The following is a 12613-nucleotide window of genomic DNA, read 5'->3' as shown; positions in this document are numbered from 1 at the left end:
GCCTACACGTATGTGTACGCACTGGTAGTACACGTACGGGTATGTGTACTACAAGTGCCTACACGTACGTGTTCTAACAGTGCCTACACGTACGTGTACTACCAGTGCCTACACATAGGTGTACGCAATGGTAGTACACGCACGTGTAGGCACTGGTAGTACACGTACTCGTACGTGTACTACCATTGCGTACACATACGTGTAGGCACTGGTAGTACACGTACCCGTACGTGTACTACCAGTGCGTACACCTACGTGTAGTACCAGTGCCTACACGTACGTGTACTACCAGTGCCTACACGTACGTGTACTACCATTGCGTACACGTACATGTAGGCACTGGTAGTACACGTACGTGTAGGCACTGGTAGTACATGTACCCGTACGTGTACTACCAGTACGTACACGTACAGGCACTGGTAGTACACATACGTGTAGGCACTGGTAGTACACGTACCCGTACGTGAACTACCAGTGCGTACACGTACGTGTAGGCACTGGTAGTACACGTACCCGTACTACCAGTGCGTACACATACGTGTCAAAGGCACTGTGCAACTGGTGCCGTAGGGGTACGTGTGAAACGCACCGTACCTGTGTGTGGATTTGAAAATCACATAGGGGACACATAAGGGACAAGTATTAGGCACTAAATGCATGCTGGTTGTCATGGATACAGAGTTTTCAGTTCAAATTTTTCCATCAGGTGGCCTGGAAAAGTCAGTTGGCCACAAAATACAATGTTGCAAAGTGGTTGTTGACTTGACATGATGCTCAAAATTTGAACGATGCTAATGCTGTCACTGGTGTATGTGGAAAGGGATTGGAGTAAACATAAGATGCGAATGAATCTGACCAATCACTATGTACTCCTCCAAATGAATGCCCCTCAGCAAGACAGATATAAGTCAGCCAGAACCCATGAGAGTGCACTTGCCTGTACAACTTTCCTGTCTGTAATTTCTCTGGCACCATGTCAAGGTCTGTGGAGAGGGCCCAGCCATTCACCCAGGAGGAGAATGAGGCATTGCTGGATGTCATCCTCCCACAGTACCCCAGCCTGTATGGGAGACCAGGGGAGCAGGTGAGTGCTAACTCCACTAGCTTTGACTGTGCACCTTTTTTGTGACTGTCACTTCTGGCATTGTGTCCAGGTGTGACAGACATGCAATGTCGTTTAGAGTGGGTCCCGGGGGGGGGGGGGGGAATGGCTTATGTCTCCCATGCAGAGCATGATGTAGTTCATGTGTGCACTCCTCACTTGCATTGTGCTTGCTGTGACATTCACTGCATAGTGCATGACACATTCAGCCTGGCTAATCCTTTGTGGCAACTTTTGGCTATAGTCCTGAGGTGATTCAGTGGTCCCCCCGGTGTGGCAGGTGACTGTACCCACAGATGTGTGTGAGTTGAGTGGAGCTGTGGTGAGAGTGTCCAAGTGATGTGTACACCCCCTGGACATTGATGTGTGTGAATGTTCCTTGTCATGTGGGTGAGTGTCTATGTGAAGTGTTGCACCACAGCTGCATGGAAGAGGCAACAGCTCTACCCATCTGATGTGAGAAGTAAGCGTGCTGTGTGTCTGACTTGCTGAGCTAGACCCACACCTGTGACACCCCACAGGGAAGTGGCACATGTGCAGAGTGAGGTTTGTATCCGCAGTTGCCAATGGCATGTGATTGATCTGTGCCTGTGTGTGTCTGTGTACTCTGCTGAGGTTGCGTCAGTGGCCTGGGGCATGTAACTGCTTGGAGGTGCTGTCCATCAGCCTGGTGTTGCTTGTGATGCACAGTGTGTGCCATGTTCATGGAGTGTGTCGCACCCCTCATGCCACCTGTGTACTTTATATGCCATGTAGTGCATTGGGGCTTCCACAGAGGCCAATGTCCATATGACTAAGATGCTATTCCTTGGCAGCATCCTATGCCCTGTTCAACATATCAAAGATGTTCAAATGTGTGTCTCTCTGACATGGAGCAGGTGTAGTGATGTTGTCTCACTTTGTCATCCTCACAGGTAAATGCCTACGCAAAGGGGGAGATCTGGAAGCGGGCCGTCAGGGCCGTGAGATCGGTGGAGGGGCCTAGCCCAAGTAAGAAAACAGTGGCAGGACATCCGGTGCTGGACCCGGAGGATCGCCCGGGTCCTGCTGGGGGACTCACCTCCACGCCCCCACGGCGGGCGCCGATGCCTGACCCACCAGATGAGGCGTGTCCTGGCGGTGGTCTTCCCTGACATTGATAGGCGGATACAGGAGAGACAGCAGCAAGGCGGGGGTAGGTACATGTGTGTTTGTTGTGTGTCACCAGCTTTTGGAAGTGCTCAGTCGCCTGGATACACTGCCAGGGTTTATATGTGCAGTGCATATCCTGTTCCCCAAAGTCAACCGGTGCTGTTCTTCCTCCCTTCCCCTCCTTGACATGTGTTCCCTGGTCTGTGTGTAATCACTATTGCACATGGTCATCTAGGCTGCCAGTTAATTCAAGTGCACATTGCTTTCTGCATCATGTGTGGGGGTGGTCTGTGACATGTGTTGGTACCTTGCCTGTGCCCTGTCCTGTTCAGTCATTTGGGGGTCCATATTTGTTGGCACTGATGCTGAGTCTCAACATAGGAGTGTGAGGTTTCAAATTAACAGACTTGCAGCATGCATGACCGACGTTGTGGCCTCAGACATGATGTGCATGAGTGGGAGATATGCATAGTGCCGGGACGGTTGCTCATGTTACAGTCAGATCATTCCAGGACCATGGAGCAGTGTGCCCACTACAGTCCCCTGAGACACCCTTGCCTCGGAATCATGTGTGTCATCCAACACTGTGCTCATTCTCTGTGTGTTCAGCATAGGTTGGCTCTGTGGCATTGTTCCCTGGCCTCATTTGTATTTATGTAAAATGTGCTACATGTGTCCACTGTACGGGGTGACCCCATTTGGCTTGTGCATCCTCACACTGGGCAGTGCCTGTGTGTCTATGTCTCTGTTGATGGTTGTTTGTCACAAATATGTGTTGGCAGCCTCACAAGGTGATGTGGAGTACATTTAGGAATTCTTGATGCACATTTTAGTAAACCCAGATTAAGAGGTGTAATTTCTCTTTTTTTTTTTTTTTGTAACTTCTTGATCTATCTCAATCACATTGTCTCAGGTATGGGGTGTTTGTGCGGGCAAAGCCTACATGTCCAAACCTTATGTCTCCTTGCCAGGTCTGACCTGTGTGTGATAATTGTCTGGACAGACACTCAACATGCAGTGACCCAGTCATGTTGTGCAGGGTTTAATGTTTGTGCTTTGCAGCATGTATCAAAAGTTTATATACATGATTCCTGCTCATCCATTTTTGGCACCAGTGTGTGGTCCAGATGCTACGTAGTTTGGTCTTTGTGTGCTGACATCTGTGTGGACATTCTTGGTTGCCATGAGGGTGTCTCCTCAGTGCAGGTGCTCCTTATTCCGACACAATTGCAGGCCCATTAGCTTATGCATTGTCCTGTGTTTGGACATGTGTGCCACTCCACATGACAGGCAGTGGGTCAGATGTGTTGCCAACTGTGTCATCATGGTACGGATGGCCATGTGACCGGTGGCATGATTCAAGTTGTTAGTCAAGAAGTCTTGTACCTTGGCACTCACTACACTTGTCAACATTTCTTAATTTTTTCAGTGCTTGACTTTGAGGTTTTGTTGTGAAGGACAATAATGTGCCTGCATGACAGATGTCTCCCAAGGAAGTGCACAAGAAACCACCTTTACACTTTCAGGGGACACGCTGGCACATTTTAAAGAAAGGCACAGTTCGAATAACACTTTTTTCAGATTATACATATACATGTTCCCACAGTGTGGTGGCATTTGGGTAAGTCGTTGGTTGTTGCTGATACCAACTTACGAGTGTCAAGTCATCCAGACCGCCATGGTGCCATGTATATGTACCCCATTTCTTTCTAACAGTGGCTTATTTGAATAAGGCTGGCAGCTCATACAATGACTGTGTAAATGTAGTTTTGTGTGCACCTCCTTGTGTGACTTCTTTTATACAGGCACATGTGTGTTCTATTCTGTTCACAAAGTGGCACATTCACACATTTTAAACATGTAGATTGTGTAAAGTGTTGTGATTCCCAAGGGATCACAATGTATTTCGTTTGGGTTTCCAAAGTACTCACAGGTCTCTGAGTGTGGGGACACCTTCAGCATTGAGGTCTGTTATTTAGCCTTGGGTGCACCAATACTGTTTTGTTCACAGTAAACAAGAGGTGGCATGCCTTCATAGTATTGCTGTGCTCAACTGTTCCCAGACACTAGCTTCTCAGTATAATTCGATATCAAGTTATTCGCTGTTGTGTCCTATTTTTCCTTGTTTCCAAGTGGCATGGTGGGTCAACCAACTGGGGAGTGCAGGGCTTACATATGTGCGGAGTAATCTAGATGTTACTCATGATGCATTTCCTGATATGCACTGTGACCTATTTTGTTTGGACTCATGTGTCAGATGTATACAGGTGACTGATTATTTTCTGTATCTTCACCTTGCCCACAGCATCATCGGAGGACACCGAGGGAGACACCTGCACGGACCTGGAGGAGGGATCCAGCACCGGTGCCACCACTGCTGGTGAGTCTGCGGGAGCAAGTGGCACAGAGGGCGAGGGGAGTCAGGCGGAGGACCTGTCTGGTGGCGACACCGACTACGACGCTGACGGGTCCGAGGCTGAACTCCTCGAGGGGGCGGAGGCTGCTACAACACCTGGCAGCAGCACAACCTCTGTCACCGCCTCCTCCATTCCCATCACTGCCCTCCCAGTTGCTCCGATCCCTTCTGTCCGTGCAGGTCACCACCATGTCTCCTTTGTGCCAGGCACCGCACCCCCTGCCCCTGTCACCCCTCACTGCAGAGTCTGTGGACATTCAGCGGCAGTTGCAGGTTGGCCAGACATCGATGCTGAATGTCCTCCATGGCCACACCAGACTGCTGACACAGATGGTGTCGTTCATGGAGGGCATGTCAGCAGCGATGTCTGACCAACGGATGATGCTGAGGTCCATGGACTCTTCACTGACGGCAGCAGTGAGTCTCCTGCAATGCTTCGTCCCCCCCTACCCCTGCCCCATCCACACTTCACACTCCCATGCCTGTCCCATGTACACCCAGACATTCCCAAGCACGCACTCCACCAGACACAGGCAGCACACAAACACGTAAGGGAAAGCACACACCTCCTGGCACGCACACTCAGGGGGATAAAGGCACACCCACTGGGTCTGGGGCACACAGGCATACACACAGCCACAGTCTGAGTCCGCATGCCTCACTACCCAGTCCCTCCAAAGGCACTCCCCTTGGCTCCCCTGCCACACAGTCAGACAAGGAGAGCTACTTGGCTGTTCTGGGCCTCAGCCCCACTGGGTCACCAGCCCGCAAACGGGCAAGGCACTCCCCCGGTAGGGGAGTTGAGTCCCCCCTGTCCACCCCCTCCCCCAGTAGCACTGCACCCCATCCCTCCGACCCCCCCCCCCTCCTTTGTGCCTGTGGTTTCTTCCGGTGCAGGGAATACTCTGGACGCCCTGGCAGAAGTATGCAGCGCCGAGCTCACCTCCACCTTTGGTGCTGCCCCACCCCCTGTGGTGGAGGCGTCCGTCCCTGCACCCACCACACCTACCCTTACACCTCCTGTCCCTGCGGTGCCTGGTCCTTCCCACATGATGCCCCCCCCCCCCCTCAGGTCGACGAACCTGAGGGTTCTAATGTGCAGGCAAGCTAGGGGAGACACGTGCCCATGTGTCCCCCCAAGAACTTCTATTCTGGACTGGCCATTGGCCTTTGTATATAGTGTTGTTGAAAAAAATATTATCTTATGGTGATTAAAGCCTTTTCTTTTGACTTTGAACACTATTGCATTTCAGGTATTGATGTTGGTGCTGATGCTCCAGGAGTTGGGGTTGTGGTAATGTGTTATGTTTCAGGCAAAGGTTCGAGTCTGATGGTCATGAGGTGGCCCATGGGATCTGCGTGCCATCACAAGGTCTCTGCAAAGGATCTTTGGTTGTGTGTGTTATTTGTTTTTTGAGACATTGTACCAAGGAGTGTCCCTTCCTCCGTGGCACCCGACATCTTCCCTGCAGAGAGTTGCACAATTGTTGTGCTGACCTGTGTATACATTCCCTTTGTTGGTGACGGATCCCATCAACTATGGCCATGCCTGCTTAGCAATCTCTCCGGCTGCATCGTCTGTGCCATCCTTGCTAGTCACTGTACATGTGTATTGAGTATGTTGCAATGCCTTCATGGAGAAATTGTCCCTTTTCCGCACTATGCATGTGTGTAATCCCAGCCTAGCACACATATGGTACTTGTTCTGCAGGTATTTGGGCACCTGACTCACAATTGTGGGCATTGTATCTGTGGGAACTTCACCCTATTCCTTCCATGAGAGACAACATCTTGGTGGCAGTCCCAGCACCTGTACATTCCTATCAGTCCTGGGATGTGCGTGACAGTGTGTGTTCCCTTTGGCTCTCTTAGTTTAGTAGGCATTGACATGATTATACAGTCTTGTGGCATGATCTCTGTGTGTGTATTGTGCTGCGTCCGCCAGGGGTGGGTATGCATGTGTCATTTGTCCTCACACCCGCATGTGGTGTGTCATGCAGTGGGGGAAAGACATCCATCCTCATGGGAGTGGGACACTGCTGTCAGTGATGTGTTGTTATGGCACTATCAACATAGTCGAAAATTAGGGATGCGTACATACACCCATGGAGTTTTGGTCTTCTGATAATGATGTACACACCCCCATGTCTCTGTCCACTGCTGGGAGTGATAGGCACACACCCCTCACATGTCTCTGTCCACTGCTGGGAGTCCTCTGCACCCACCCCCATGTCTCTGTCCACTGCTGGGAGTCCTCTGCACCCACCCCTCACATGTCTCTGTCCAGTGCTGGCAGTGATAGGCACCCACCCCTCACATGTCTCTGTCCACTGCTGGTATTCCTCTGCACCCACCCCTCACATGTCTCTCTCCACTGCTGGGAGTGATAGGCACCCACCCGTCACGTCTCTGTCCACTGCTGGGAGTGCTAGGCACCCACCCCTCACATGTCTCAGTCCACTGATGGGAGTGATAGGCACCCACCCCTCACATGTCTCTGTCCACTGCTGGGAGTGATAGGCACCCACCCCTCACATGTCTCTGTCCACTGCTGGGAGTGATAGGCACGCACCCCTCACATGTCTTTGTCCAATGCTGGGAATCCTAGGCAGCCCCCACCCACCCACCTGCACCCTTGGTGCAGTACACTGCTGTCCTGGGCATACGCACACCCCAATATACTGGTTATATGCTGCACCAGGCCCTAAGCCAACATTCGTGGCATGTGTACGCCTTGTATCACAAATGTACTGGTGCCCTAGGGGTACGTATCCCCGCATTCATAGGTTGGGTACGGTCTGTACCACGCGTACCCCTACGTCACCACTACAATGGTGGTACGGACCGTACCCACGCCCTCAGAGCGTGGGTACAGTCCGTCCCACCATTGTAATGGTGACGGGTACGCGTACACGTTGTGGCGGTCCGCAGGGATTGGTGGACACGCTCCCCAAAGTGCCAGACCCTGGAGGTAATGTATGTACAATATATATATTTTTTTTATTGGGTTGGGGTTATGTTTCCTGCCCCTCGACCCCCCCCTTTGGCCCTGGGTGTTGTTCTGACCTTCTGCAGCATGCTCGGCGGTTTCGGTGCACCAGGTCGTAGGCTAGGAGTGCCGGGATGACACGTAGGATGGGGTCCATAGCTGTCCGTCGCGTACCGGTGCTCCTTCCTCGCGTCGTCCTCAATTTCCTGGGAGTTTTTGGCTGCCGTAAAAAATGAGCCATGCAGAGTGGCGTAGGCACGAATCGCACTTGCTGGTCCGTAAAACGCTGCCTGACTCCGTCCGGACGTCACGTACGCGATGTCCCGGATCGGAATTGTGGGTATTTTTTCAACGCACGTAGTTTTTTACGATTCGTACGGAAATGGTATTTCTGTATGAATCGTACTTGCTGCTTTGTACGGAGGATTTCCCGGGTACGAGTCGTACGGAGAATACGCTCCGTACAACCATTCGTACCCGGGTTTTACAGAATCGGAATCGGCACCTGGATGGATCAACTTGAACTTGTCCATGAAGGAGTCAAAGTAAATACACTTTTTTTGTAAATATTCATGCAGACTTGTCAAATGGCGCCAAACATATTAGCAAAGCAAAAATTGCTTATGAACTGGAACACAACTCTAAGTACACAGTTCACACTGCCACTGTGTTTGTAATCCCATTTGGACTATTAAAAGGTTTTTGGGAAGTCCTCTATTTTTCTGCATTTGTGCAAATCAGGTTCGACCTGGCTCAGAGGTTTATTTAAGTACTCCCCACGGGCCAGATTTACAAGCATTTACCTGTGAGCAAATATGCCATATATCTGACTTACTTTTGAATTTCCTTAAGCAGGTTGCACATCCTGATGGAAAGAAGCTTTCTGAAGCAGGCCCTATGAATTTATGAAAAAAAATCGCCCATATTGGATTCAGGATGGCAACACACAACATGAGGTAATATAATTGTGCACAATTATATGAGGGGTAGTAGCATTTTATATTGGGAGAGCACCTGCACTTAAGGCCTTTGTTAATTTCTTATTCTAGAGGTTTTAGGTGTCATATTTAAATGCCCCAGGCAAAGAGGGACAGGAAAGGTTACTGAAGGTTTCCATACAGTAGCACTAAAGTAGGACTATTTACATACCACACTTTACAGCCAGATTGTCACCAAGTGGTGTTTCATTGGCAGTTCTGGACTGCACCTGAAGGAACAGCACCAGGACTGATTGGCACATGGCAGGTCTCTGTACAGAGTGGGATGGTAGGTGAAAAATGAAGGACCTGACATGTCCCTGATCAATCACCAATGGCAGAGACTAATTCTTGCATCCCTTCTATTACCTTGTTTGTTCGTATTAATGTCTTACGTGTGACGGAGATGTTCATACATAGATCCTGTCTTCACTGTGCAACCAGACTGAAGATATACCATGATGAAATGTGCCTGCGATGTAAACAGGATTGTTTTTTGTGCACGAAGATGCACCTTCCTGCACAAAAACAATCCTGAGAGACAGTTTCCTCCTTCTTTGTGTGCTGCAGAATGAGCACATATAGAAAGAGGAAGTAACAAGGAGAAATAAATACATTTCTCCTCGTTACACCTCACCTGGGGAGGCATAGCATTTTGATGCATTCCCAGGTCTACCACGGATGATAAATCTATGAATGCTCCAAAATGCATTGGTGGATGCGTGGGAACACCCACGCTCCAACCATGGATCGCCTCCCTGGGACAGAATAACGCAGTGCAGCAATTTGCCCATTGTTGCGCTACTCTAGATTCGCCAGATCAAAACTGTCGTTTTCAGGATTTGGCAATCATGAGATTCCAGGAATGTCAGCTGGACCCAGGGACAAGTGCATCTAACACAGGATTGCATTTTAATTCTAGTGCCTTGAGGGCCATAAATAGGCATGGGGTCAGGGTACGTTCAGCTCCCCCTGTATGTCCTTTTTGGGGTTCTTCATAGCAAAGGGCTCTTTGTATTGTGTTAGATAATGGGAATTTCAGCAGAATTTTGATAAATGGAGAAACAAATCCTAAGTCCAGTATTATGCCTTTATTTCTTTTTTTTTTTTTTACTTTGTTTATTGGTTTCGATCACAGCCATACATAACATAAATGGACGACATATATAAAGATTTCAATATAGAGTAATCATACATAGTTTTTTAGATACATATTAAGCATTTCCTACCCTATTTCCTGGTCTATGCATCTCCATGGCCACCGTAGGCGATACACAGGGGTCCCCTCGATATTTATTCCAGTTTGACCATTCCTTATCCCATTTCTTAGGACATTCCCGCGCCTCAAAAACCGCAGTTTCTGCCAACATACATCTATCCATTTCATTAGCCCATACGGTGAGAAGTGGTGGGTTCGCTCCCCCCCAGCCCCTAGCTAGCTCTCTTTTCACCAATGTGTATCCCAGCGTCATGAATTGTTGTTCAACCTCCGTGAGATCAGTCTCCTCCCACACATTCAACAGTCCCAATAGTGGCGTCAATTCTACCTCTTTCCCCAGGGCAGTGTTCATGTGTTCTGTGGCTCCCTCTCAAAGGGCACGTATCCTTGGGCAGCTCCACAGGGTGTGATAGAATGTGGCCTGCTGTCCACAGCCCCTCGTGCAACCGTCGTCAGGTCTAGTCCCTATTCTAGCCGGAGATGTATGATCGATGAAGGATCCTAAGCTGGATGAGCCGGAATCTCTGTGTTCTAGCCGCCTCCCTCAGGGACATAAGTGCCGTCTGCCAGTCCTCGTCGTCTATCGGACCAATGTCAGCCTGCCACCGCTCTCTGAGCTTCAGGAATGTGTCCGGCAGGTTATTACTCAGCTTTTTGTAGGTGAGAGATATTGCTTTTGAGATGAGGGGCCCGTCTAGCAAACGGACTTCCAGAGGAGATGACTCCGGTATATTTTTGAGGGATGGACACCCCGCCCCTTTATTTCTTTTTTAATTGGATTTGCAAATCTCCATTAATTCATGAATCTATGAAGGAAATACAGATTAACGATTCAGATAGCTCTACAAATTAACCCATTCATGCCCAGACAGTAAAACCTTTTGAACACAATTTTTTTGAAAAATATTGAACATGTTTACATAAAATCAAGCAAAGGTACTTCCTTGAGTAAAGTTCTACTTACATGCCGAGTTTGATGGACATATGTAAAGCAGTTTTTTTTTGCATTGAGGTTCAAACAATCTTTAAGGACAAAGAGAGCATGTCATTTGTAGGATCCCTGCTTAATGCATGAGTACAAAACCTGTCTAGAAGCACCTAAAGGAAATGTACCTAATCTTCAAACGTTTTGTGCAGATTCATTGAACGGTGCTAAATTCATTAAGAAAAGAGACAAGTTGGGTATCAAGTGATCTCCTACACCAGGAATGCTCCCAGACAGTAAGAGTAAGCTCAGTGATCGCATAAGGGCGATGAGCCGCAGGAATATTAGCTACAGCATAAGTATGAAGTGTATTATCATTCGCATCCATAGTGGGAAACGTAACCCAGGAGTAAAAATCTTCGAAGCAGTATGCAGGGTCCGGTTCGACTACAAAAACAACCGGAGACCCCGTACTGGGGACTCCATGTTGAAACAAATGCTGAATAACCACAACGCAGCAATGATCCAGAATCACAGCAGTTTGAGCCATATGCAGAAACAAGGGATCGAAACTGTAGCACAAATGTGGGTAAAAACCTTTTAAAATTCAAACTTGAAAAAAACCTACAGCAAGAGGAGGTGCCTAAAAACTGAGGAGGTAAAACCCCACACCACAGACGTCTCCAGGCAAAGGTGAGAGGTTATTGTGGACAGGCTCAAGCGTTACTCAGGCATCTCACAAATAAATACCAGACCAAACGTTGGTGGTGCCATGTTACTGGGATTCTGCAGAATCACAGAATTATGCTTGGGACCATAGAACCTTAGTAGTCAGGGACTGAGTTATCCTACCACCTTAGTACCCATGAGCCCAGGACCGACTACCTATAGTGTCTCACTTGACCTCCTACTCACTCAGAGAGGAGCAAGTGATTAGACACCCCAGAAAACAACACTCCAGACTTTCTCAAGAATCGCAGTGACAGGACACACCCTTGTGCTCTCACACTTGTACTTGTCCACAATAAGATCTGGTAGAGACACGAGAAACGTTTAATATATTTATTTTAACTATCGTGCTCTAGTATACAGTATACGTGCCACAACAAGTAAGAACACAAATACGGCCAGCATATTAAGTAATCCATAAATCATTAAAGGCGCTGTCATGATATTAGACAGGGTGGAATAACCCACCTCCCCTTCTATAGAAGCAAAGTGGTTATATATCAGAACATCTCTGGGTGTTTGCTGCGGATCCCGTACCTTAGCTTACACAGATGAAGGTTCTACATCTCAGGCGCAGTTGCGATCTCGTCTGTTTCTCTTCATGTTTGTGTATACCTAAATGACAAAGAGTATGTGTTCCCAGATAACAGTTGCACATGCTTGTTTTGTGTAGGTGCTAAAGCCTGACCAGAACAGAATAACAAGGGGCATTATTGCTTGACCTTGTCTACGTTATTGAGACTATATCCCAGTAAAGAACAGAATGCAAAAACAACAGCAGGTTCAGTAGTGAAAGTGCAGCATGGCATAAAACAAGACAAGTTTGTATAGTAACGTGTGCAAAGCAGAGAGCAGCCTACTATGCGCTCAGGCTAACATAAGGGAAAACGACAATGGACCTGTACGGGACATATGACAAGTCCAGCGATTTCCCTAAGGCAAGTTGTTGCTCATTGTAAAGACTTGCGTGGTAAAGGAATGCAGTGGTAAAAATGAGTTAATTGTAACGACCACGTTATAAAGCCATGCTTTCTAATGGCTTGTGTGGTTCTGACATATAACTCATTCCTTTGTCACCCTTCTTTGCAGATTTCTTTTTTTAACTTCATCCTAAAAGCTAATTTT

General features: G+C 48.4%; 1 long non-coding RNA gene across 1 annotated transcript in view; it reads left to right on the top strand.

The window, feature by feature from the left end:
- The first annotated feature begins 8492 nt into the window (after positions 1-8492).
- Positions 8493-12613, top strand: part of LOC146796793 (uncharacterized) — a 147267-nt gene continuing 143146 nt past the window's right edge. The window contains exon 1 of the long non-coding RNA XR_014969957.1: positions 8493-8594. This is a non-coding gene — a long non-coding RNA (uncharacterized LOC146796793). The remainder of the gene's footprint in view (positions 8595-12613) is intronic.

Source organism: Triturus cristatus, chromosome 10 (assembly GCF_964204655.1).
Source record: "Triturus cristatus chromosome 10, aTriCri1.1, whole genome shotgun sequence".
In the NCBI taxonomy this organism is placed as follows: domain Eukaryota; kingdom Metazoa; phylum Chordata; class Amphibia; order Caudata; family Salamandridae; genus Triturus; species Triturus cristatus.
The sequence above is the reverse complement of the archived record's forward strand: the minus strand, read 5'-3'. Positions and strand labels throughout refer to the sequence as shown.